Below are 27,205 nucleotides of genomic sequence, written 5' to 3' on the forward strand. Positions count from 1 at the left end.
AATTCTATTTTGTTGACAGATGGTGGAGAACCGCAGAGTTACAAAGAAACCTTGCAAGATGAAAATTCTAGCAAGTGGGAGATGACCATGAAGGATGAGATGGATTCCCTGTTAGGGAATCAGACATGGGAGTTAACAGAGCTTCCATCAGGGAAGAAGGCATTACACAACAAGTGGGTGTACCGGGTGAAAACTGAGCATGATGGCAGTAAGAGGTACAAGGCTAGACTTGTTGTAAAAGGCTTTCAGCAGAAACAGGGTATTGATTACTCTGAGATCTTTTCTCCTGTGGTGAAGATCACAACTATCAGGATGGTACTGGCTATGGTTGCTACTGAAGATCTATTTCTTGAGCAGTTAGATGTGAAGACAGCTTTTCTTCATGGAGACCTTGAAGAAGACATCTACATGCACCAGCCTGAGGGGTTTGTGGAACAGGAAAAGGAAGGTTCAGTTTGTAGACTGAAGAAGAGCTTGTATGGCCTGAAACAAGCTCCTAGATAGTGGTACAAGAAATTTGATAACTTCACGCACAATGCAAGGTACATTAGATGTCAGGCAGATCACTGTTGCTATGTCAGGCATTTTGACAATTCTTACATTATTTTGTTGTTATATGTGGATGACATGCTTATTGCAGGGGCTAGTATTGATGAGATCAATAATCTGAAGAAGCAGATGTCAGAGCATTTTGCAATGAAGGATTTGGGAGTTGCAAAGCAAATCCTTGGCATGAGAATTGTTAGAGATAGAGTCAGAGGTACGTTGAGACTCTCACAGGCTGAGTATGTGAAAAAGGTACTCAGCAGGTTCAATATGGACAAGGCCAAACCAGTTGGCACACCCTTGGGAAGTCACTTCAGACTCAGCAAGAATCAGTCACCAGAGTTAGAGGATGAACAAGATTACATGAGTAAGGTTCCTTATGCCTCAGCTATTGGTTCACTTATGTATGCTATGGTTTGCACAAGATTGGATATTGCCCATGCAGTGGGAGTTGTGAGTAGATAAATGAGTAACCCAGGAAAGCAACATTGGGAAGCAGTGAAGTGGATTTTGAGGTACCTAAAGGGTTCCTCAGAAACCTGTTTGTGTTTCTCTGGAGAGAGCTTGGAGGTGCAGGGCTATGTTGATGCTGATTTAGCTGGAGATATTGATAGCAGAAAGAGTACCACGGGTTTTGTTTATACACTTGGTGGTACTGCAGTGTCATGAGGTTCTAATCTACAGAAAACAATTTCTTTGTCCACTACAGAAGTTGAGTATATTGCAGTGTCAGAGGCTGCAAAGGAGATGGTATGGCTACAGGGCTTCTTGGAGGAATTGGGTAAGAAGAATCAGAAAGGCACTCTCTACAGTGATAGTCAGAGTGCCATATTCCTTGCCAAGAATCCAGCATTCCATTCCAGGACCAAGCACATTCAGATCAGGTATCACTTCATATGGTCATTGTTAGATGACGGACAATTGTTACTTGAGAAGATTTGTGGAAGCAAGAACCCTGCTGATATGTTGACAAAGGGTGTTACACTTGAGAAACTGAAGTTGTGCACTACTTCAGTTGGTCTTCTAGCATGAAGACAGGGGCAGTGAGTTGCAGAGGTGGTGAGTTGCAGAGGTGAAGGATATCATGTTTGAGGAAGACGGTGATACAGCGAGTGTACCAGTCTCCGAGTGGGAGAATTGTTGAGTACTGTGGAGTCTGGTCCACACCGCTCGAGCGGAGGCATTGGCCGCTCGAGCGAATTCAGACAGATTCGAACGCTCGATGTTAGCTCGACAGTGAGCTCGAGCAGGAAGCTTTCGCTCGAGCGGAGGCATTGGCCGCTTGAGCGAAGTTAGGCAGAGTTGAATGCTCGATGTCAGCTCGATAGTGAGCTCGAGCAGGATGCGGAAGGGAAGTTCGCTCGACGCGCGCTCGACACGCCGCTCGAGCGAACATGCATTTTGTAGGGTTTTCGCCGTGTAACTATATATATGATATTTTTCATCATATGGCCGTACGAGTGAATACAGTGGACGTACTGTGTTGTGTTCCATCATTGTAGTGTGATATTCCTCAATAATAAAATCCTCTACAGCTCCCGTGGACGTAGGCAATTTGCCGAACCACGTATATCTTGTGTCGTGTGTGATTGTTCATTGCTTTTCTCATTCCATATTTCTTTTTCAATTCATTGTCATCGTTTTCACAACAGATGATTCTCCATTAGTTCCAGTATGGTTATCGTTTCCTGGGTTACCTCCTAATTATTTTCATGCCTCTATTTTGAGAAGTATTGGGGGAGGGTTTGGACGATTTTTGAAACGAGATAATGCGATGGCGTGCATTACGCGTCCGGAGGCAGCTTGAATTTGTGTAGAGTTGGACATATCTCAACCTTTGAGATATTCTTTCTAGCTTGGACCTCCAGGAGTGGAGTCGAGTTGTTTCCAGGAAGTGGTTTTTGTGTCTATTCCAGCTTATTGTTCTAGATGTCAAAAGCAAGGGCATAGTGAGAACATGTGTGGCCGTAATGAAAGGGCTAAGGGGAAAGGAAAGGGGGTGTCAATTGATGTGGCAGGGGCTGTTAAGAAACCAAAGATGGTCTGGAAGAATGTGGGGGTTCGTGAGCCAGGGGTGAGTGGTACCAAAGTGACGGTGGAACCGTCGAAGAGAGAGCTTTTGTTGGAGGCGTTTAAGCAATTTAGTCATGGGGGATTTCTACCTTCAACGGAGGTGATGTTTGTGGATGGATCTGGAAGGGTGTGTGAGCATGTTCAGCCCCATTTTGTCGTTGATCCGAGAGAAAATTCAGTTGAGGAAGAGTTGCAGATGAATGTTGAAGTGGGTTTACCAAGAGAATTGGCTTTGGAAGTGGATGTGCCGAATGTTGCAGGTAGTGTGCAAGAGCAGCTCAATGACGAACCAAGAGCCAGTTGGTTTGAATTATCTGAATTGGGTTCTGAGAAGGAGGTACGGGAGGTACTCTTTGGTGTTACTTCCTCTCCTTGTAGTTCACTGAAAGTTATTGATGAGGCTATGGAATTTGAGTTATTTCACTTGGCTGAGAGGGGGATTTTTGTTCGAGGTAGGGAGATGGATTCGACTGATGTTTTGGAGCATTCCTCATCAGAGGAGGAAATGGGGCAGGACTGTGAGGTTGTGGCCCAAAAGTGCTATGAATCTGATCCAGAATTGAATGTTCCTTTGAGGAAGCTTAGAGGGGTAAGGAAAATAAAGAAACCGATCATTTCCTTTGACAGGGTGACAAGGTCTAGTAAATTATTTTGATGACTTTGAATTTTTTGGTGTGGAATATTAGGGGAATTCTTTCATCGAAAAGTAGGCTTCGGCATATTTTAAATAAACATCTCCCTTCGGTGGTGGCGATTTTAGAACCTTTTCTTTTGGCTAATAAATGTGGAAGATGGGCTAAAAGGTTGCATCTCCTGAATTTTTTTAATAATGCTGAATTTGGTGGTAAAGTGTGGCTGTTTTGGGAGGATGGGTTGGAGTTTGAGGTTGTCTTGTTCAACTCAAGCTCTTTCAGGTTGGTTTGTTAGTGGTGATATGTGGGTTTTAGTGATAGTGTTTTATGCGAGCTGTTTTCAGATTAATAGACAGGATTTATGGAATTCTTTGAGAGGAATAGATCTGAGTTTAAGGCCATGGTTGGTGGCTGGGGATTTTAATATTATCAGAAGTGATGATGAAAAAATTGAAGGGTTAGTGCTTCTCGTGCCAAGGCTGATTTTAACAGTTGCATTTAGGATTGTAGTTTGGTAGAGCTTCCGTTTGTTGGCCAGAAAATGTCGTGGTGTAATGGGAGGTTGGGTGGTTGACGTATATGGGTGAGATTGGATAGAGTTTTAGTAAATACAGATTTTTTAAGTCTGTTTTTAGATGCTCGTTTTGAATATTTACCTCAAACTTCTTCCAATCATGAGCCAATGTTAATTTCTTTGGGGCGAGACCGAAGAAGTGGTGTTAGACCGTTCAGGTTTCAACGTATGTGGGGTACTCATGAGGGTTTTTTGGAAGTGGTTCGGCAAGTTTGGAATCGATAAGTGGAGGGTTGTCCTAGGAATAAGATGAAAAAAAAATTGCAATTGTAGAAAAAAGAGTTACAAAAGTGGAATGTTGATATTTTCAGGAGAGTTGATGTGGAGTTACGGTCCATTGAAGGGAATGTTATGGCATTAGAACAGGCGATTATTTCTAACTACTCGCAGGATAATGAAGAGGAGTTGCTTCGTTTTAAACAGCGTCACATCCAATATCTTCATAGGGAGGAAATTATGGGTTGTCAAAAATCTCGGATTAAATGGCTCACGGAAGGGGACTCCAACTCGGCATTTTTTCATGCCGCTTTGCGGGTTAAAAAAAAGAATAGAGTTATTGATCGAATGTTGATGAATAATGGTTTGGTTTTGGATTCAGCGGATCAAGTTCATCAAGGGGCTGTTGAATTTTTTTCTGAGTTGTTAACGGCTGTTCCTGTTGAATGGGATGATTCTGATATGGAGTTAATTATTCCAGTGATTTCTGATCTGGTAAATGAAAGGTTGATGGAGGTGCCGACAATGGAGGAGTTGAAGGTTGCTCTTTGGTCCATTCCACAGGACAGTAGTCCGGGCCCTGACGATTTCTCGGCCAGTTTTTTTATTCTGGCTTGGACTATTATTTAGGAAGATTTATTAGCGTTAGCAAGGGATTTTTTTTAAGGTATGTCTTTGTCTTCTTTTTTTGGGGCTACTAATATTGTTTTGATCCCAAAAGTGGAAGTACCTGGCTCTTTTCCACAGTTCTGACCTATTAGTTTGTACTCAATTGTGTATAAAATTTTATCAAAAGTATTGGTGAATCGGCTGGCTCCTGTTTTAGTGGAGATTATCTCGCCTGAGCAAGCTGCTTTTGTTCGAGGAAGAAGTATTTTGATAATATGCCATTGGTGCAAGAAATGGTGTATAGCTTGAATAAAAAATCTAGAGGGGGTCGAGTGATGATCAAAATAGACATGGCTAAAGCGTATGACCAGATGAGTTGGAGATTTTTAATGGAAGTGTTGAAGAGGTTGGGTTTTTCGAAGAAGTTCAGGTCTATTATTTTTAATTGTATATCCTCTCCTGTTTTCTCCATAATGCTTAATGGATGTTCGAAAGGTTTTTTCCGAGCTTCCCGGGGGTTGCGGCAAGGAGATCCGTTATCTCCTTATTTATTTATTTTGTCGGAAGAGATTTTGTCTCGCATTTTGCATCGTGATTTTTTATTGGGGAGGATTAAGCCGTTTGAGATAGTTGGAGGCATAATGGTTAGTCATCTGCTATATGTTGATGATTTATTGCTTTTTTCAAATGGAGGGAGAGCTTCGGTTAGTAACATTATGCGCCTGCTGCATGTATATGAGAAGATGTCTAGACAAGAGGTTAGCCCAAGCAAATCTTCTATATTTTTTTCTATAAGATACCCTTTGGCACGGAAACATGCTGTGTTAAACATAACTGGGTTTGAAGAAGGATCTTGGCCGTGTAATTATTTGGGAGTACCACTGTATGTGGGCAGGCTTACTCTTCGTATGTTTGATCCGTTATTTGTAAAGGTGGAAAAAAAGCTTGCAGGATGGAAAGGTAAATTACTATCTTTTGGTGGAAAGATTGTGCTCTTGAAACATGTGTTAAATAGCTTACCTATTCATGTGCTCTCTGTGCTTAATTTACCAAAGGAGTCTTAAAGGGACTTAAGAGGATTTTTGCAAATTTTTTATGGGGGTCGAATGGGGAAGAAAAAAAGCGTAAATGGGTGTCTTGGAGTAAAATATGTTTGCCGATGGAGGAAGGAGGATTGGGTATTCAAGATCTATCGGATATTCAAGTCTCATTGCTTATGAAGTTTGCTTGGAAATTGTTGAAGGGAGATTCTTTGTGGGCAGATTTTTTTAAGGCAAAATACCTTGGGAATAAACATTTGTTTTCATTGATTTCGTCCTTAAAAGGTTCGAGATTTTGGAAGAGTATTTTACGAGTGCTACCATTAGTGCTTAATAATTCGAGATGTTTAATCTGTGGAGGGGAATCGAGTTTTTGGCTTGATAATTGGTTGGGGGATGGCGTGGTTGCTAATTCAGAAATGGTAGTAGGAAATCCAGATTTGAAAATCCGGGATGTTGTTGTTAATGATAAATGGGATATTTCTACTCTTAGGAGTGTAGTTGGGGCTGAGATGGTGGAAAAAATAGCTAGTGTTCCAGTGCGACTTAGAGATAGTCCAGACGTATATGTGTGGAAGTCATCGGATGATGGGGATTTTTCCACTAAATCTGGTTGGGAATTGGTTCGGAATAGAGGTCTTACTTGTTTGTGGAAAAAGTGGCTTTGGCAAAAGGCTATTCCTAAGAAGATGTCATTTGTGTGTTGGCGGGCTCGACTTCATGCTCTTCCGGTGGATGAAAATATTTGCAAGCTTGGTATTCCTTTGGGGTCTAAGTGTAATTGCTGTGATGAGGCACAAGTAGAAATTCTAGATCATGTGTTGTGTTCTGGTGTAGGTGCTAGAAATGTTTGGAATTATTTTGTAGGGGTATTGGGGATTGTTCTTTCGCAAAACAGAACTTGGATGGGGGTGGTAAATGTATGGTGGCTTCGGGCTTCTACCTCTTCTCCAGTAGGGTGGTTGTGTGGAGCTGCACCTATTATTATGACATGGGCCATTTGGAGGGCGAGATGTGCTGCGAGAATGGAGGGAATTTTATATGATTGGAAGCAGATTGTTAGATCAGTGAAGAGTTTATTTGGGGAGATTTCGGTATCTTTAACTAAACTAATGAAATTTTCTCGACGAGATGGTCTTATTTTGCAGGAGCTAAATTGCCCATTAATGCAGTGAGAGTGAAACCGATGAAAGAAGTTGCTTGGTCGAGGCCTATCGCAGGGACTATTAAATTAAACGTTGATGGGGGATCTGCAGGTAACCCAGGCATGTCGAGAGGGGGAGGAGTAATTCGAGATGATCATGGTAAAGTTATTGCGGGTTTTGCACATTCTTATGGATATGCGACTAATACCATTGCTGAGTGTCGGGCATTTCTTGATGGTTTAAAATTGTGCCATCAGCTTGGTTTTAAAGATTTTTTGATTGAATCGGATTCAACGGCAGTAGTTGATTGGTTTAAGTCGGGAATCTGTAAATTTTGGTATTTATGGGATTTCTGGGAAGAAGCTATTCTTTTGTTTAGATTGATGAATGCTAGAGTTTGTCATATATTTCGGGAAGCAAATATGGTGGCGGATTTCCTCTCAAAGGAAGGTGCAACAAGTCAAAATCTGGATTTTTGGGGTGAGGATTTTAGAGAGAGAAGCTTTTGTGGCCTCGTTCGAACGGATAAATGGGGTCTCCCCTATATTAGGCATTAATTTTTTAGTTCAGTTGTATTCTTTGTTGGGACACCTGGGTTGGTTTGGTTGTTTATTTGTTATCCCCAGATGTAGTAATGTGTTTTGGTATTCCTCTGCCATAAGTGAGGGTTTTTTCTAATAAATATGGTAGGGTCACTCGTGGACATGTGGCCTTACCTCTTCTTAAAAAAATATATATATAAATATTTATATATATTAAATTGTACGTGAAACATTTACTGAAGTAGAGTCCACGTGATATCATGTCTAAGATCTCTTTTTTAATGGTAAAAAGTGTTTGGATAAAAAAAATTGTAGGAGATCTTAATTTTCCTAATGAAAGATTTTAGTAAACACAGGAAAATAAAGTACACAAACGTTTTACTTTGTACCTTCTATTTAAAATTATTGCCAAGAATGTGGCACTTCACCAATTTGGAACAATTCAGTTTTTTCGTAATTTATATTTGAAACTTCAAAAAGGGTGATACATAGTTTGAATGTGAAAAGTGCAATTAGGAAAATAATAATTAATATGAACAGAAGGTTTATGATCAGAGAGCCTTTGCAACTTGCGCATTAAATTGATTAATGTATTTGATAGTTAAGAAATGATGTTTTAAACTAGATTACTTTATTCAAAAGTTGTAAAAAGATGTCCTAAACCACCTACCAACTTTGACTAAATTCTCATTTGGTTATACATATAAGATAAGATAAGACAAAAAATATGTGAGTAGTATTGAGATAGTTTGTGAATAGTAGTGAAATAGTTGGAGTATATATATTTTATGGGATTTTGAGAAATGAGAGAAAAAATTGAATAAAAATATTATAAAATTAAAGAGAATATCTTTCCACCGGTCAGTCTACTATCTCTCTAATAACAGCCCTCTAATAAATGTTTGCCACGTAGCTTTTTTGGGGTTAGCATTTTTTTGGACCCGACTCTGCCCGTGGGCCTCGGGTTAGGAATCCATTTCAGTCAGGGGCAAAACTGGGTGCACCACTAGTACTATTTACCTGACATTACAATCTATCTAGTCCATTGGTACCATCATTCATTTAGTCATGGCCGTTACGTATTTTCATATATTAAAACATTCATTTCTTTCCTTTAATTCATTAGTCATTTCCTTTCATTCTTTACACTCATTAGTCCATTCATTTCATAAACATCATTTAAAAGCATGAGCTTAAACATCATCATTTAAAACATCCTTTAAAGCATTTGCATAAGCATCGTCTTAAACATCTGTTCATGGCATCATTTAAAATTTATTTTATGGTGTCATTTAAATACACTTTCATCGCATCTTTTAAACATAATTTAAAGCATCAAGCTTAAATCTCAACATTTCTTTTCAAGAAAATAAAGACAATAGATATTATGTATAACATCCATTTACATGCATACAACTTATTACTTTGGGTGCATAAATAGGGGCTGCCAAAAAAGGCCTTTACATACTTATACCTTTACACATTCACACATAGCATACTTGCATAAAATATCATTTCATTTCATTTCATAAAACATCACAAGAAAATATTTTCATTTTCATTTTATATCATTTAGAAAACTCTATATAAGTATGAACATAATACTTACCTGGAAGGCTGGCTCCATGTTATTTTCATTTCATGCAGTCCATTCATATGCGTGTCAAATGACAATCTACATTCATTCATAACTTCTTGTTATTTCTTTTTTAAGTGCATAAGCAACTTAAACTTAGAATTTATATAATACTACCATTTACTTAAACTTCCTCTACTTAGACATACTCTCCGAGTCCATCCTCCATACTTTCCTTTATCATCATCATTTCCTTAATTTAAGAGCCACAGCTTGTGACCCTCTTGAGGTCACATTTCTAACACAGTATCCAACTTCATGGCCCGTCACAACATCTGCATCCATTCAACTCGACTACAAAATGCTCAATACCCTTCCTCCAAGATACATCATTCATACCAAATCTGTCCAATCCAATAACTTGTCCCATTCATGAGCCTTATTGCTTATAACCCACCTTTTCTTTCAGTCCATTCCCATCATACTTCATAGCATAGAGACAGCCAAAAGTCAAACCACAACTTAGATGAGAGAGTTACCTAGATAAAAGTGGCTGGTGTATATGGTAGTGCACTTGGCAGCTTGGAGGAAATAAAGAGGATGGCACATAATAGGACTAGCTGGAAATGGTTTTCTATATTTAGAGACGATTAGGGCCAGGGAGTAAGGTTATTTAGGAGTGGAGACCAATACAAGATGGAATATAAGGTAAATACCAAAGTCAGTACCTTAGCTAAGGTTTACACATGGAATAGTCGACTTAAGGAGTTGAACAAAAATGATTATGTGCAAGGCTGAGACTCACTTTCACTTCACATATTCTAGTGGTTTAACAACCAAATATAAAGGACTAACTAGTATTAAAGGTAAACATTGAAGAAAACAGAGAAATATGAGATGATTTGCTACGCAAGATACCAAAACAGAAACTGGAATAGAGGGGTTAGTTTCTCACATGTAAAGCAACTAACATAGATGTTTTCTTGCCCCAAATTATCATTTCCTCCACCATACTTTCTACTACTCAACCAAATGAAGTTTGCGGAGGTTTGAATTAAGAGGAACTAAGAGGTAAAAGCATTACCCCCTCCAAATATGAAAATTGCTGCTGCAGATAGGATGTTTTTGTTTTCTGTTTTGCTTCATTCTGAGCTCGGATATTTCATCCACTGGACTAGAATATATTGTATAGATGAGGGTCCATGGAGTAAGAAGAGATTACATGTGAGAAGGAGAGGGAAAACAAAATGAGAAACTGTTACTGCTGCTGTCGCTTACAACTTTCTGCTGTTGTTGTGTGTTGCTGTTCCCCTCAGTTTCAGCTACTTAAGAGATGGTTTTGGTCTGAGATTTTAAGGTCATTTGGTAGTTCTAATGTCACATATTGAGGCTGAGTTGAAGAGATGAAATAAAAGCAAACTAAGGTGCTGAAACATAATAGGAATCAAGGGTTGGAGTTGCTGAATTTTTTCTGCACTGGAAGGACAGCCTAGAGCTTGTGTATTTTCTTGTTTTCAAAACTTCGCTGTTTCTAATACATTCCTAATTACACAAGCAAGGATTTAGAAGTGATCAAATGGATATAAACAAGCTAGAGAGTCAACCAAACAGAAACTAGTAGGAAGGAATCAATTGCATAAATTTAGAGGAGAAAACGCATTGCAGAAAGAGTTTGCTGCTATGCTACAGTTTTGGACAGAATTAAAAGAGGGATCTTACCTGCTGCTTTGGTGGCTTCTATGGTGGTTGTGCTACCTCTTGAGGTGGTCTAGAATGAGGCAAGTTCAATAGCTACAAGAGGCTTGAGTTGAGTAGTTGAGGAAGAGGTGATAATCTATGGTTGTTCACGTTGGTTTAAGCTTGAGAAGGTGGCTCACAAACAAACACTTATTTCTAATGGTTTGACGTATAAAATGGAGGGTTTAAACCTATTGAAAAGGGATTCAGGTAAAGGAAATGATAGAGCTAAATCTACAGTAGAAACTATAATAGAAACCGAATTTTATTCTACCTCATCAAGGAAATGATAGAGCTAAATCTACAGTAGGAGTATTGCTTTTTAATTATAAACAGTAAATTGAAGAATGAAAAAGTTTTCCTCCAAACTGGCTTATAATTAGAAGGACTATTGGTATAATTGGACAATGTGATAGTGCTTCTTTGCATTGAAAATGATGTCAGTGAACACATTGAAAGTAATTGCACAAAAGAGGCGGATATTATATATATGTATGTATGTATGTATGTATGTATACATGCATGACAAAAATGCTATGTTTATAAAGAAACATATACAGAGGGCCTACCAATTCATGAACTAATATACATGCACATGTGAGCAAACATATTTTAGAAAGGAGATCAGTGTACCATGTAGATGAACGGCCAAGCTCCCTCTACATGGTGTCTCAACTTCCCTAGCTTGCTCATATGCTCTTGAAACTCCTCTTTCCCCAAATTATTCATTTGTTTGAACCGCTTCACAACCATCACCTGTCCGTTGTGCAAGGCAGCCTTGTAAGGAGACCCAAAGGATCCACTGCCCAATATCTCAGCTGAGGCTTTAAGCAATTCCTGCATATCAAACCTCTCCCTATCTTCCCTGACAAAGGTCAGCTTCACACTCTCAACGACTGAAGAAACACGTTTGTGTAAGTACATATATTCAACTGAAAAGTTTTGAGTATATAAATATAGATTTGACAATTAATCTTATAGGAAACAGTACTCTCTATTTTAATTACCATAACAATATAGAATCCAATAGACCACTTATAGGCTTAATCTATATTTTAGTTCAAAACATAAGACTGCAGATTTGTAACTATTACTTTGTACCTTAGAGTTTGTTAGAAGCAGCCATTTTCCGATAACTCTGTGAAGAATAAATACAACTGAAGAAACACGTTTGTGTAAGTACATATACATGTACATGCACATGATACGTTATATATATAGATATATATACACAGATGATCTCAGATTTTTTTTAAAAGAACATTAATTCATGTTAACTTTGGGCAAGATCCTTTAATTGTGGGGTATTTACAAACACGACATTAGAAATCACCAATTAGTAATTGATTACTTGTAAGGAATTAACAAATTCGACTCTCTCTTTTTCTTTTCGCCATTTTGGCAAGAGCGGATTACAATATTAGAAAGCTTAAATACAAATCACCAATTACTAACTAATTACACATATCTTGCTATAATTATAACATATTTAGCAAGCATTAATAACTAACCAGTTCATCCATTGTACACATTTTCTAACAGAACAAGAATAAGAAAAATAATTTTATGAAAAAAATAATAAATACGTAGGATTTTCTAGAGGAAAAATGATTAATAAAACTCTACCGGCTGCATTTCCTACCTGACAGATCTTTAGGGGCAGAACCCGTTATTAACAATCTTGGCTCTTACATGTCTGTGTTTATGGTATTGATAATAAATTCAATCTTTTGGAATGAAACTGTATTGTGTCACATTCTTTGCATATCCTACATCAACAAGACAGGGAGGAACAGGGCATGTCTGCAGTTGGCATCCATTACATCTTGTAGCAATGCCTCCTCATCTAAAGAAGTGTAAAGAACTTATTGTCATTATAATTGAAGAAATGTTCTTCAAAAGAAAAATGTTCTATAAAATCCTAGCTCCTCCACTGCCTCTGCCACATACGGTTAACCACAAAATGGCAGGCCAATATAGAAGTCTTTCATTATGCATTAGTAAATGACCTGATTAGTAACCAGTAAGCAGGGATTATCATTTCCTCAAGTGTTCATTCTAATGTTGAGACGGGTGCAAAAGTATGATAATAATCCCATCCAGAGCTTTAGGACCTTTGATTCGTGTCATTTCTCAAACCAGTAACTTTCTGAAACTACCTGTATTTTGACAAATGCAGCCCAAGAAGATCAACAATTACAGTATGATGAAAAAGAAAATCAACAACAGTTTAGATTCCCTTAACTTGCACATAAATTAATTAATTTCATCTGAATGCATGCATTTGCCACAATTAGGTAAAATTGAAACGTCGACGACGGTACAGTGTTGACTTGATGATCATGGCCGCTCGATACAAATACTCAAGCAAAAGCATTATATATATATATATATATATACTAGGATCAGAAAGGGACCTTAATAATATCAAACAAGCAAAACGAGGATAAAAATTGCCCGAGTGGCCGATCTGTGTGTTGAAACCACTCACCTAGACCCCACTATACAGTCTATACCAACTGGAAATTCTCTGTTTTTATATTCACTAGTAAGTGTTACGTGCCTGAGGCACGTATGCCTAGTTGAAAGTACTATTATATTTTATTAAGACAAAAATAAAATAAAAAGTGTGAAATTATGGAACACATAACAAATCAGGTTCATGTAGTCATCTTGCATGGAAAACTAAATTGGTGGTGTGGGACTTTAGACCATTTTTATGCTTATTGCAAGTGTCGGTTAGAAGTTTTTTTTTTGATAGGTAAGTGTCGGTTAGAAGTTAATGGGAAATGAGGGATTCTCCATCACTGACCTGAAACTCAGAAGCTGTTTCACCATATGCTTTTGCTCTTCTGGGAACACTAAAGCATATCAATAATTTGTAGAAGCAGATAATAGCATAAATTGATTAGGAAATGTGTTGATTACATATAACATAGCAAATTACTTCATTTTAGTACACTGCAGGTAGAATTCCATGCATATTATGCAGTAGTCATCAGTTCATCTTCAATTATGTTATTACTACAATAAATGGGAAAAGTTCAAAATGAGCATAATTGATTGAATAACAAAACAGAACCTTCAAACAAGGTATCAGTGCAAGCTAAAGAGTCTTTGACAGATCATAGTTAATCCACAGGTATCTTGATGGAAAATGATTTCCACAGAAAGAATCGGCATCCTATTTCCTTACTGCCACAAAAAGTCATCTCTCAAATGATTTACTCATGTACAAAGTGTAGGAAAAATGATGATGATAAAATTATATTCGTTTGCTTGAGAAAAAGGAAAGAAAGAGACCAAAGATTTAAGAATCAACCACGTGTTTCCTTATAATTTCAACTTAAATAATTTTTTGCCTCCCTTTCTCCCACTTTTTATTTTTCTTCATTGATAACTCACTCTTTCACATTGGAGCATTTGAAAGGCGCCCCTGATGCTCGACGTACTCTCACTTTCTCATGAATTTAAATGAAAGCAATAAATCTAGTAGGTGTCACCATTTAACTCGTACTTCTTTTATTAGTGGATCAGACAAGACAGGCTCCTCTATTTCTGCTAGTTTTCCATTATTCTCTTGTTTTTTAAATAAAAAATTGGTGTAAAAATTTACAGGGTACCATCCCCTTTAAAAACAATTAAAGACTGATGTACAAAAAGGGAGCTACCATCAAGAATGTGCTCCATGATCATAACCAGAACAACTCAATCATCAAAATTAGCTCTAAGTTGACAGCTACCTTAATGTCTATGTTTCAATTATTATTATTGTTTTTTTATATGCATATAGGTTGCTGATATTAAAAATGCCCAAACTCAAATATAATCTAATTCTCAGGAGAATATCTTACATCTAACGGGAACATCAAGGAAAGGTACATACGCACATCAAAGTACTGTGGGATGTCTACCTATCACTTTAACCTTGAAAAATTCAGATATAAAGGGTATGCGTACACACCATAGGGAGGGATGATGAATGGGTGGGGGAAAAAAAAATTAAAAAACAAATTGTCTACAACAGAATTCTCAAAAGAAAGTAATTAAAATTCTGATGAGAAGCCTAGAAGGGTGGTAGATCTTCTGGATTGTTCGAGAGGTTTTCAGGTAATCGATCTCGAAATTGCAGCCATATGGAAAATAATTCCTCTGCTTCATGTGGTGTATTTGGCTTGAAAGGAATGGCCAGAGTTATGAAGACTGGGAATGCTAGTCGGAAGGGCTTAGATGTTTCTCTTTCCATTGTTATTTCTTTGGGTCTTTGCAATTGTTTTATTTTTATTTTTAGGTTAATTTTCATGATTTTCTTGTATACTTTTTCTGGCTCCTAAATTGTAATTAGGAGTTCTCTCTTGTATACTCCCTAGAAGACACTGAAAGAGATTACCAACAACTTAGTTATGACACCAACTAACAGGCAACTAAGTACCTTTTTCTATGGCAAAATAGAAGTTGCATTTAGATATATGGTGGCAAGTTTGTAGTCAAGAAACCAACTGGGCTCCAAATACTAAAAAAGACCATTTAATACGGTAGATATATATATATATATATATATCAGAACCTCCGATATGGACACAAAATCAGATAATGTTTGCACATCTACGTCACTTTGTTGCCAAAAGAAAAGAAAAAAGAAACAGAATTATACCATCTTTGGCTCAGTTGGTTCGCAAGTAAAATATAATAAATGACATCCAATCATCTAATAATACATTATGGAATGATGAGAAGATGACGAGAATTAGAATAATGAGTAGTAATGCTCAAGAAAAAATACTATAATAGTTAGATAGCCATTTATTATAATTGAATAGATATTACATGTAGCAATTACAGGACTACTTCCGTGAACAAAGTTGAACCACTCTGGAAATTAAGATATTGGGTGATCGTAGTGCATACGGCCGGTACACCCAAATTAAGATATTTTTTGAAAGAATCGTGCGTGATCGACTGATTTAGCTAGCTAGGAAAAAAATGTTTCTAATTCTAATATATTATATATATATATGAGAATTATTTCTATAATTATTTCAACGTACGTACAATTCCCGCCACATTTGATCGAAGAGAATATTCCATAATCCTCATCGCTGATCGCACTAGTTTGATTAATTGGAAAACTCTTCTTTCAGTCATGTTGGTGCACCGATGTGTACCTGTATCCTACGCGTATCGTTTATTCAAAGAGTTTTATTATATATAAGTAAAGTCGAGTACTAATCTGCGTACTAATATTAATTTCTTCATATTTAAAATTTAAATTAATATTATTTTTAATAAAATTTACTTTTTAACCAATCATAATAAATTAGTACACAATTATACTTATAATTAAATTTTTTCTTATTTGAAATGAGAGTAAGCCTATACATAATCCATAATTTTTCCTACTCCACACACTTGCTAAGGTGGATTTATCATTTTTTTTTTCAAAAAAATAGAGTTACTCTCAGAATTCCAAAACCCCCCCCCCCCCAAAAGAAGAAAATCAGTTTCCCTTTCTTCCCGAAATCAATGCTTTCGAATTTTTGAGAGAGGCATTCTCCGTCTGCTATTCCTGCGATATTTGTTTCAAAACTTCCCTGTAAAAACAACTGAACGCCAAAATCTCTTTCTTTCTATATGAATGCTTAGAATGGGGATTTCTTTTCTTCCCTGAATTCATTCATTGTTTCCCTCTCTCTCTCTCTCTCTCTCTCTCTCTCCCCCCTCTGCAACTCTCTCTCTCTACTCTATCAGAGGAACATCGCCTGCGGGAGGAACCGAGAACCGATCGTGAACCGTCAAAGAACCGCCAGAGTCGATACGGCCGGTTTCTCTCCTCCCCATTGACCAATTACGATCGGTTGCTCCTTCGTTTCTCCTCTCGTCGGTCGGCATCGGTTTTGCCCAAAAACTGCACCGAAGAGGTCAGTTTTCACCCCTAGTTTTTGTAACTTTTTTGCAACTTTTAGGGTTTATGTGAGATTAGGATTTCTGTGAAGATGAAGAAGAAGAGAAATGGCGAGTTTAGAGTTTCTGCGAAGATAAAGGAGAAGAGAAATGGTGAGATTGGTGTTTTATGCAAAGACGAAGGATAACATAGATTTCCAAATTTGTGTTTTTGTGCGAAGATGAAGGAGAAGAGAAGAGGATCGAACGTGGGTGGTTTTCTGTTTCTGCGTGTTTAGGGCTTTTGCAAAGATGAAGGGTAATAAAAATGGAGAAGGAGAAGAGGATTGAAGGAGGAGAAATGGCGAAGGTGGGGGTGTTTTTTGTTTGGGCATGTTGAGGTTTTCTATGAAGACGAAAGAGAAGAGGACTGAAGGAGAAGATGTGTTGCTTTCTTCTATTTTTGAGCTGTTTTATATGCAAAATTGTGACATAGCGGTTGTGAAATCGTGACATGACGGTCAGACTGGATTTGCCATGTCACGGTGTGTTGTATTGGAGGGGAAACTGGACTAAGAGTAGATTAATCCTTTAAACGATGGGTTTTAATAAAAGTGGGAATGAATTTTAAACGATGGAAAATGCCAACGCTTTGATTTCTCTCTCCATTATCTTCTCCCCGTTGTTCCCATTCTCTCTACAATTCTCTTCTCCTCTCCCGTCGTTACCATTCTACTGTTTTTTTGTAATTGTCTTTAGAATGATCCCAGTCATATTGTTGGACTCAGGAAAAGTGAGCCATTGCTTTTTTCTTTTCCTTCTCTTCTCTTCTCAATCTGTGAACCGTAAAGACACCTTCTTATGAGCCCGTACAAAGTGGCAGATCTATCTTCCATAGCCAGCCACGACGCCTTCTCCATTCCCTCGTATCAAGCCCCAAGTTCAGTCTCTACTCTTTATGGGTCTCTCTCTCTCTCTCTCTCTCTGCTTTTGGATTGGTAAAATTTAGGTGGGTTAAGTTTCCATCATGGATTTGTTGAGTGAAATACTGTTCCTTGCACTATCCGTGTGTTTAGAAATGAAGCAATTGGATATCCACTCATGATATTGAGTGGTATTGAGTGATAGTATTTGTAAATTTAAGTGGATTGAGTTTGCATTGTGGATTTGTTGTTATTCCGGTTGTTTGTATCTGTGATTAAGTTTGCAAGTGTAAAAGTTAGATTTTGTGTTTGTAGCTTTTAGATGGTAGAATCGTGAGTAATTGCTGTATTTGATTTGGGGGGAGGGGGGACTGCATTTGCAATGATGGATACTGTCAGAAACTGAAAAGCTTGTTAACTAGTGTTTGCTTCTTAGCTTTCGGAAACCTACAAAACAACATGTTTATTATTGATTCTGTTATTGTTCTTTTCTTTCAAACTTTTTATATTGCTTGTCAAGTTTATTTAGTATATTTATTATCTAGTCCTTTCATCTGGCATTCTGAATTGATATTCTCTAGTCATCCGTTTATCTGTAAATGTTTAGTTTAGATGGACCTTTTTATATTTTGTGTGACAGAGTGTCTCTTGACTAGATTTGTTAATGACAGCCATTTATTTTGTTGTGTGCTTTCCATAAGTTATCACTGTGATTCCAATACAAAAGATGAAAAACCATGCGGGGCGAGGCCATTCATAATGAGCCCTTTCAAGAGATTGATAGCTATTGAGAAAACTTTTTTGGTCCATAAAGTGAAAATTTTAATAACATGGGCATCCAAGAAAAATAGATGAAAGACAGACATATGAATAGATGATACTTTGAGAGACCAAGAAAAGAATTTGGTCCAAAGCCTTTTTTAATGTTTAGCATAGCTTCCCCGCCGCCCCCCCCCCCCCCCCCCCCCTACAAAACAGAAATCTAGAAGATCATACTCCCTTAAATATAAAAACATGGATCAAACTGCATTTAGGGTAACTCAAATTAATACCTCAACAACTAGTAATTTTCAAGTTTGCTTCATTCATGCTGTAGAATTGGTTGAAGTCATGGATAATGAGAATCTGGTTGGTGTCATGAAACCTAAGTCATAGATAATGAGAACCTGGTTGGTGTCATCAAACCGAAGTCAAGGATAATGAGAACCTGGTCGGTGTCATCAAACATAAGTCATGGATAATGAGAACCTGGTTGTTACACTGACAAATGTTATATATTTCATGTCTTCGTACACAAATTTGAAATTTTACTTACCTATCGTTTGTTTATAATCAGAGATCACCATATTGCAAGTATTTCAAATGGGCAGATAGTAGTGAAGACAGAGAAAATGAACTTGTGAAGATAAAAACTGAATTGTCTTGGAAGGAGGGACAACTTTGAAAAAGAAAGAAAGAGATTGTGAAGAGGCAATTGTGAGTGGAAGTCAACCAACTAGCTATTCAAAGGCAGTAGACATTCGGCGTGAATGCACAATACTTCATATGTATTGGGTAATTTCCATATTAACTTCATTGTACTTCATACAATCACAATGAAATCCCCAATAAATGGGAAGTTTGTATGTCGGGTATTTGGAAACTTTGTTGTGTATAATCTCAAACTCCCAGTCACTCACTTTGTTCTAAGGGACTTAGTCTTTGTGTTTAGCGCTTGGATACAATGGCCTCTTATGTTTTGGTAGCAGAGAATTAGTTGAGAATTGAATTCCGTGGTATGACATTATTGATCTGAATTCATTTGTCAGATATGGATGGATGGCTTCAAATAGTTATGGATTAATATGCCTAACGGTGGTGTTCCTAAAGTGGAACTTTGATGCCTTTTATTTTTTAGAGATTGAGGTATGAAAGTATAAAATAAAATGTGGCCAAGATGTGGCACCTGTAATCTTGATTTTATGCCATAATATTTTGAAAGATGCAGAGGATGTCATTCCATTTAACAAGAGGCTAGAATATGTATCGCATTCACCTATTGGAACCACTAGAACCACCAGGTCAAACAAATCCCTTAATAACTACTATCTGCTTGTCAAATTAAATAGAAAATCTGAATAAATTCCTTAATAAAAAAAAAGGTCCACCATGCACTGGCTTCTTCCTGGAAATCAAGTACTCGTACAATGTATGCATGTAGACATAAAAAGTGTCTACAAAAATGGCACAAGAAAGTAAGGGTATAAGTAGGACAAAGATCATCACCAGCAACCATATTCACCAGTGCGTATAGATTGTTGTCTATACATGAAAAAAAGTGTACAAAAGACCCATTACTCATCATCAAAAAGTGGTTCAACAGTACTCTTAATTCCTTTAATATGTATCGCATAAAACAAGGGTCTACGAATAAAGTCTTCATCAATATATCTTCACATCATTTAATTTGCTACAGTACACTGCAAGACCAGATTACATCACTCCTCTGAGCGATCTACTTTGATATCCCCAACCACAACTCCATACAAGTCCCGTTGTGTCCCAACTAAGCTATCCGGCTGTGTTCCATCCACTCCAAGTTGCATCTGTAAATATGATAAAATATTGACTTAAAAAAATTGCATCAGTAATTTAAAAGGAAAGAAAACAAACTTCAGAAACTTTTACAGGTGTTAGTGGTCATTGATCAGCCAGAAATGTAAATTTTCTTGTTCGCTGAAAAGGAGAAAGAACTTTGGTTTATAAGAACTATAAACCTAAGTATAAACCTAAGTTGGCCTACCAGACTCCAGTTTGGGATTTTAGGACTGAATTTGTGTAAGAATGCAGAATGCACCATTTGATCAACTTTTTTGGAAATTAACATTATGTTATCTATAAGTGGGTCATACAACTGGGATTCATAAAACTGATAAATAGAAGGGTTCTGTGCAGAATCTTATTGCTTTCTCAACTTTGTTGGATATTTTTCCAATGGACAGGGCATGAAATTTTGGTTTTACTTATCACATATGAATTTCATCGGTCCTTGCTCTCATTGTCTTTAAATGATTTTATACTAAATATATGATACACATATATAATTATATATTTAAGTTTAACACTTCCCATTAAAGCTAGATTTGGCAGGATTAATTGTTAAGAACAAACTTAGTGGGGGAAATGAAAGCACCTACCAGAGATGAAGCCGGGGAGTTCACTTGAGTGGCAAAGTCGTGGAGGAGTGCATCAGAATTGAGATACCTGTATTGTTGATATATATATATTGGACTCCCGCACTTTTGAAGATTGGTTGTTTTGACCCACTTTCAAATGTAACCCTCGTATTGTTACTCTCCCTGTGACTTCTTGACAGCATCTTATCAATAGAATTCGCAGCCAAGTATTTTAGACATACACAATGTGGGTCCATTGAATTCCATAACCTAATTATCTGCTGGCCGTTTATTGTGATAGAAGTTCTTTCCTGAAGAAGTCCCACAACAAAACACAAAACTAATGCCACGATTTGATGCCCACACATGGACTCATTACGATCAATTTCCATTTCAATAGAATTACTATATGAAGTGCTCTCCTTGCAACACTTGAACCACGCTGGATTAATCCTACTTCTTGGATATATAATCATACTTGAATCTTTATCCCAAGAGTGTTCCTATTAAACCAAATATATATAAGAAAGTAAATGCAATTATCAAATAAGGCACACGAAACAGATAAAAATTAGAAAAATAGATTAGAGATATATATACTTGAAGCAATATTGGATTTGGCGCATGATTCCCTACATTTACATGCATTTTATTGCAATCCGATAAGTCAATCCATCTTAGCTGTTTTAAGTCAGGTGTTCCAAATGAAGATTCTACTGATACATGAGGAAAGCATTCCAATAATGTGCATCCTCCAGCATTTACCACTCCTATATTTGGTGGAAGTTATAGAATTTTTTCAAGTTGCTTGCAATCTTTCAAATCAAGGTGCCACAATCCAAAAAATCCTTCTATGCATGGAGGAAGGCTAACAATACCACTATTAGATAGATGTAATTTCCTTTATCAGGATAAGAAATTAAATATCCTTAATAAATTTGATTCTGGTAAAACCAGAGATGGAGAGGCCATGGTGTTGAGAAACAATCCTTTGTAGAAATGTTTGAACTCGTAATTGGAGGCAACAATGTGATCAGTTCTGCACTTGTTGAAATTTCATTATTCTGTGTAAATAGCATTGATTGTCCATTATGCCCCACCTCCTTTCCAAAATTTACAAAATTTGAACAATCAACGATGCTAACATCCTCTAGATGTTCCAACTGAAAAATGTTTATTGGAAGAATCACAAAGCTTTTGCACCCATACATATATAACTCTTTGAGTCCAGTGAGGTTTGTAATAAATGAAGGTAGCTCTTTTATTACAGAGCTATGTAACTGTACACACTTCAAATGTTCCATTTCACTCTTGATTTATGGAAAGTTTTCAAGGTTTAGACAACCTACAAGTTCAAGTGATTTTAGAGATCTCAACTTTAAGCTTCTTGACAAAGTCTTTAGATTGGAGCAATTATAAAATCTTAATTCAACAAGCTTATCTAGAAGTCCAACAAAATCATGAACCTCACCTAAATTTTTACATCCATCAAGAATCAACTGCTTTAGATTTGAGCACCTTGAAAGATTCGATATTTTTGTCAAGTATTCACATTTAGAGAGATTCATACTTGTTAAGTTCTGTTAAAAAGGACAAAATAAAGGAAATATATTAGCTAGCAAAGGAAATTCACAGCATACCTTCAATGAAGATATACAAATCGACTTATTGAAAATAAATATACATACCTTAGAAAAATAAAGAAACTGAGAGGTCCTTCTCTTCTCTCGAGAAAGAGTAAGGTATTGTACCTTTGCTAGTGCAAGGGTGTAAGTCTCCTTTTTCTAGGAGTCTGGTGTAGGGTGACATGGCTTTGGAAGAATAGGAATTGTCAAAGAGATGGAGGCTTAATCTGTCCAGAGAAGAGAGCTTTATCTTTCATGTCCCTCATGTGAAAGAGATGGGAGCACGTGGAAAACATTGCATTGCATTATGGGTAGAGTACTAGCTGAAAAAGGAGTGAACAATGAAGCATTTGGAAGACTATGTCACAAGTGTGGAAATTGGTGGGATGGGGGAGATTTAAGGAGTTGGGTGATAAGAGATTCTTGATTAAGTTTCAACAATTATCTGACAAGGAAAATGAGCTTAGTGGATGACCATGGTTCTTTGATAGGAACATTGTGACACTGCAAGAGGTGGATGAATCTGTTGCTATCAATTCCATTCAGTTCAATTTTGAACCTTTTTGGGATTTTTTTTTCTTTTTTTTTTTTTTTAAGAAAGAGTTGAGATCACCTGTCCATGAGTGATCCCTCCCCAATTTTATTCAAAAAGCCCTCATTTATGGCGGAGGAATACCGTGTAAAATAAAACCAGGAGCACCTATGAATTATCAATACAAACATAATCAATAGAACCCAGGTGCTTACAATAATACCCCGATCCAGACCAGCCCTCCCACCAACCAAAAACTCACCGTCAATGCCTAATATAAGGTATCCCAAGTATATCAAGCCTAATATATATATATATATATATATATATCCCCGAATAATTCCTTGAACACAATTTGTGCCATAAAACTCATCGTTACGCCCTTGAACCCCTTGCTTTGCTTGAAAATCTGCAACCATATTAGCTTCTCTAAAAATATGTTGAAACCTGACATTGAGATCAGCAATCAACACTTTAATCTCCTCCCAAAAATCCCATAGAAACCAATACTTACAAACTCCCGAAACCAACCAGCCAACAATCACTGTTGAGTCCAACTCGATCACTAAATCCCGCAAACCCATTTGCTTACACATTTGAAGACCATGCCTATATGAGTGCGCAAAACCCGCCATAACCTCACCTTTATGATTTCGAATAATGCCACGTCCCCCTGACTCCCATGGATTCCCACAAGATCCTCCATCAATGTTCAATTTAAGTCTTCCTCTAGCCAGTGGTATCCAAACAACTAAATTCAATTTCTTTGTAACCACAGGAATAAATGGACAAGATAAATTTTCCATTATTGCCCTATCATGTTTACCCAAAACTCAAAAATTTTTAATCATCCTCGATGCCTCTCTAATGCATATTTCAACCGATCGAATAACACCTACAACATTAAACTTCACCCCTTCCATTCTTGCCATGCACCTAGCTCACCAAAGTGCCCAAGAAATCACAATGGGAATAAAACCCCGAAGCCATCCAACCTGATACTTCATTGCCGCTCTCTGCCACCAGAAATTCATCCTCCCCTCCCAATTCCGGATCTGAGACATCCTAATATGACAAGCATCAGCAAAAAAATTCCATACTCTTTGTGCTCCCTCTCCCTCACATAAAATATGATTAACAGTTTCTATGCGAGGTTGAGCACAGCATTCACATTTAGAGACTAAAGCGATTCCTAAATTCTGGACAACATCATCAGCTGGGATAGCCTTTCTTTTTGCTCTCCATGTGAAGAACGACATCTTCTTTGGTCCTCCACAACCATTTCTTCCATATTCATAAGTCCCCTCATTGTCGAATTAACTGCCTAGCTGATTTAGTCGTAAATTCACCATCAATAGAAGGTTGCCAGATGCAAACATCCTCACCCTGCCGTAATCTCATGCCTACTGCACATATTTTCTGCACAACATCATCCGGAACCAACTCCTGTAGTCGTTCAACGTTGGGGCCCAAAGATGTGAAAACGTCCGCCACACACAAATCATCATATCCAATAATAGGCACCGAATCATACAAAGATCCATCCCCTATCCAGTTGTCCACCCAAAACTTGGACTGGCCCCCCCGTATCAACAAATTGTGTTCCTTAAAACCTTTGGCGTGGTATCCATAAGACCCCTTCAGAATCTGGATCCTTTCCTTAGCTGCGACACTGAGCATAGATGAGAGTTACCGACATATTTGTGATGAAAAAACTCCGACCACATCGATCCTCCTTTTATAATCTTCTAAGCAAATTTCATAAGCAATGACTCTTGAACCTCATGGAGATCCTGAATTTCGAGTCCACCCTCTTCAACTGACAAACAAATTTACCTCTAAGAAATCAACTTCCTTTTTTAGTCTCCCTCGACGAACCCCAAACGAAATTTAAAAAAACTTTCTTGATAGCCGAGTGTACTCCTTTTGGCAAATTTAATACCGAAAGCATGTGGATAGGTCAACTACTCAAGACATGTTTCAATAAAATAATTTTCCCCCCAAAAGATAGTATCTTACTTTTCCATCCAGCAAGCTTTTCTTGAACTTTAGCCAATAGGGGCTCAAACATACAAATTTTCAATTGCCCCACAAAAAGAGGGATGCCCAAATATGTGCATGGCCATTGGCCTTCCTTAAAACCTGAAATTGTTTTCAACCCATTCTTATGATCAATCACATAGAAGATGAGAAAAATATGGAAGACTTACTAGGATTAATTTTCTGTCCAAACAATGCTTCATACCTTCGCAACACCGCCACAAGGTTCCGAATAGATGTCTTTCCACCATTGGTGAAAATCAGGATATCATCGACGTAAAGCAAATGAGTAATAAGAGTCCCTCCACCCGTGTGAAAAGGCTTAATTCGCCCCAAACGGAACTCCCGCTTTAGCATTTGAGAGAGATCTCCTCAGAAAAAATAAATAAATAGGGGAGAGAGGGTCACCCTGCCTTAACTCGCCCGAAGTTTGAAAAAAACCTTTAATATTCCCATTCAACATTACTGAGTAAAAAGGAAAAGAAATAGCATTAAAGATAATATTCCTCCAATGATCTGAAAAACCCAATTGCCATAGCATCTCTAACAAAAAACTCAAATTCACCCGATCATAGGCTTTAGCCATATCAAGTTTCAACATTACATTCCCATCTCTCACTCTTCTGTTCATGCCTTGTACCAATTCCTTAGCTAGATACATATTCTCAAAAATACTACGACCCCAAATGAATGCAGCCTGCTCAGGAGAAATGATTTTTTCCAATATCGGCGCTAAACAAAAAACCATCAATTTTGACATAATTTTATACACTACCGAACAAAGACTTATTGGGTGAAATTGACCAAAACCAAAAGGCTCGTCTACCTTTGGAATCAATACCAAACTTGTATTTAGTAGCTTCCCCTCAAAAAATTCTTTAGCCATTTCTAAAATATCATTTTTAATAATATCCCAAGCTAAGATGAAAAAACTCATAGAGAACCCATTTGGACCCGGACTACTATATGCAGGAATAGACCACAGAGAATTCTTTACCTCCTCCAGAGGGAGCAGCACACAAACTTTCATTGTCCCCCATAGAGACCACCAGTGTTAACAACTCGAAATCCTCCTGCAGCGTTTCTATAGTTGACGCTGAAAGAATTTCCTGAAAATAGGATACTGCCCCGTCTAGGGGTGAAAACCGATCACCACGGTTCGGTTTCGGTCCCAAACCGAAATCTAACCGACACGATTTTCAGGGTAAAATCTCGACCGAAACCGATCGATAAAGGGTGAGAAAACCGGCCGGCGTAGTTTCGGCCGGTTGCCGTCGGTTCATCGGCATTCCATCGGTTCGCAACATTCAACAAAAAAATTCAATCGGGAGATGAGAGGGAGTCTGTGTGTGGCGTTATGAAAGGTGGAGGAGATGGTGGCTGGCAGCGGCGAGTGACATCGAAGAGGAGGAGTTGAGGAGGAGTTGAGGAGGATGTGAGTCCGTGACGATGGTGAGAGAGCACAGAGGTGAGAGTCGAGATAGAGCTCTGTGTGCACATGGCCGCCTGGGTGAGTGACGGCGGAGAGGAGACTGGAGTCGAAGAAGAAAGAAATGTAGGGTTGATTGAAATAACCCTAGCCAGAACGACGCCGTTTGATATCAACATACCAAAAGGCGCCGTTTCCTTAGTGTTTGTTTAAAACTGTAGGATCTAAACGCACCGTTTCACTTATTTAAGTGAAACACGACGTCGTTTTGAGCCTATATATATGAAAAAAAAATAAGGAAAAGACGTCGGTCGGTTCAGCGGTTTTCCCAGGGAGCGAACCGGGACCGAACCGGCCGACGTCGGTTTGACTTAAATCCTACCGCCAGCCGACCGGTTTTCTGCCGGTTTCGGCCGGTTCCCATCTCCGGCGGCCGGTCTGATCGGTTTCCGGCCGGTTTCTTCGGTTCTTGTACAGCCCTAGCCCCGTCCATAATCTCTTCCCCCGTAGTCAACGTACGCCCATCCTCAAGAAGCATCCGGTCAATCCTTTTAATTTTTTCTTCATTCTCATGGATGCATGAAAGAAACTGGTATTCAAATCACCCTCCTCCAACCATTTTATCCGAGACTTTTGACAGGCCAACATCTCTTCATGATGGACCCACTTCAAATGTTCTTGCTTATAGTTCAGCAGCTCCGCTTCAAACTGTGCCGAATACTCACTAGATAGCTCAAGTTCCAGCCCAATAATTCGGTCTTCCAAATTTTTTAACTCCCCCTCTATACGACCAAATACTTCTTTATTCCAAACTCGCAAAGCACTTTTAAGGAGCTTTAATTTTTTGCTAATTCGGACCACTGCACATCCATCCACACGTGTATTCCACACCTCTTGAGCTAGAGGAATAAAACCCTCATGAGAGCCCCAC

General features: G+C 37.9%; 1 protein-coding gene and 1 long non-coding RNA gene across 3 annotated transcripts in view; one reads left to right on the top strand and one right to left on the bottom strand.

Annotated features, from left to right (window-relative positions):
• The window catches only part of LOC122297069 (TMV resistance protein N-like), a 70,660-nt gene that overhangs the window by 9,619 nt on the left and 33,836 nt on the right, over positions 1-27,205 (bottom strand). The gene's annotated exons all lie outside the window — the stretch shown is intronic.
• On the top strand, positions 16,118-19,289 carry LOC122297087. Of its 2 annotated transcripts, none has more exons than XR_006238644.1 (2): positions 16,118-17,579; positions 18,830-19,289. It is a non-coding gene; the product is annotated as an uncharacterized LOC122297087 (long non-coding RNA). The 2 variants fall into 2 exon arrangements; XR_006238643.1 differs by having other exon boundaries at positions 16,118-16,608.

The sequence above is a fragment of the Carya illinoinensis genome, chromosome 15 (assembly GCF_018687715.1).
Source record: "Carya illinoinensis cultivar Pawnee chromosome 15, C.illinoinensisPawnee_v1, whole genome shotgun sequence".
NCBI classification, from domain to species: domain Eukaryota; kingdom Viridiplantae; phylum Streptophyta; class Magnoliopsida; order Fagales; family Juglandaceae; genus Carya; species Carya illinoinensis.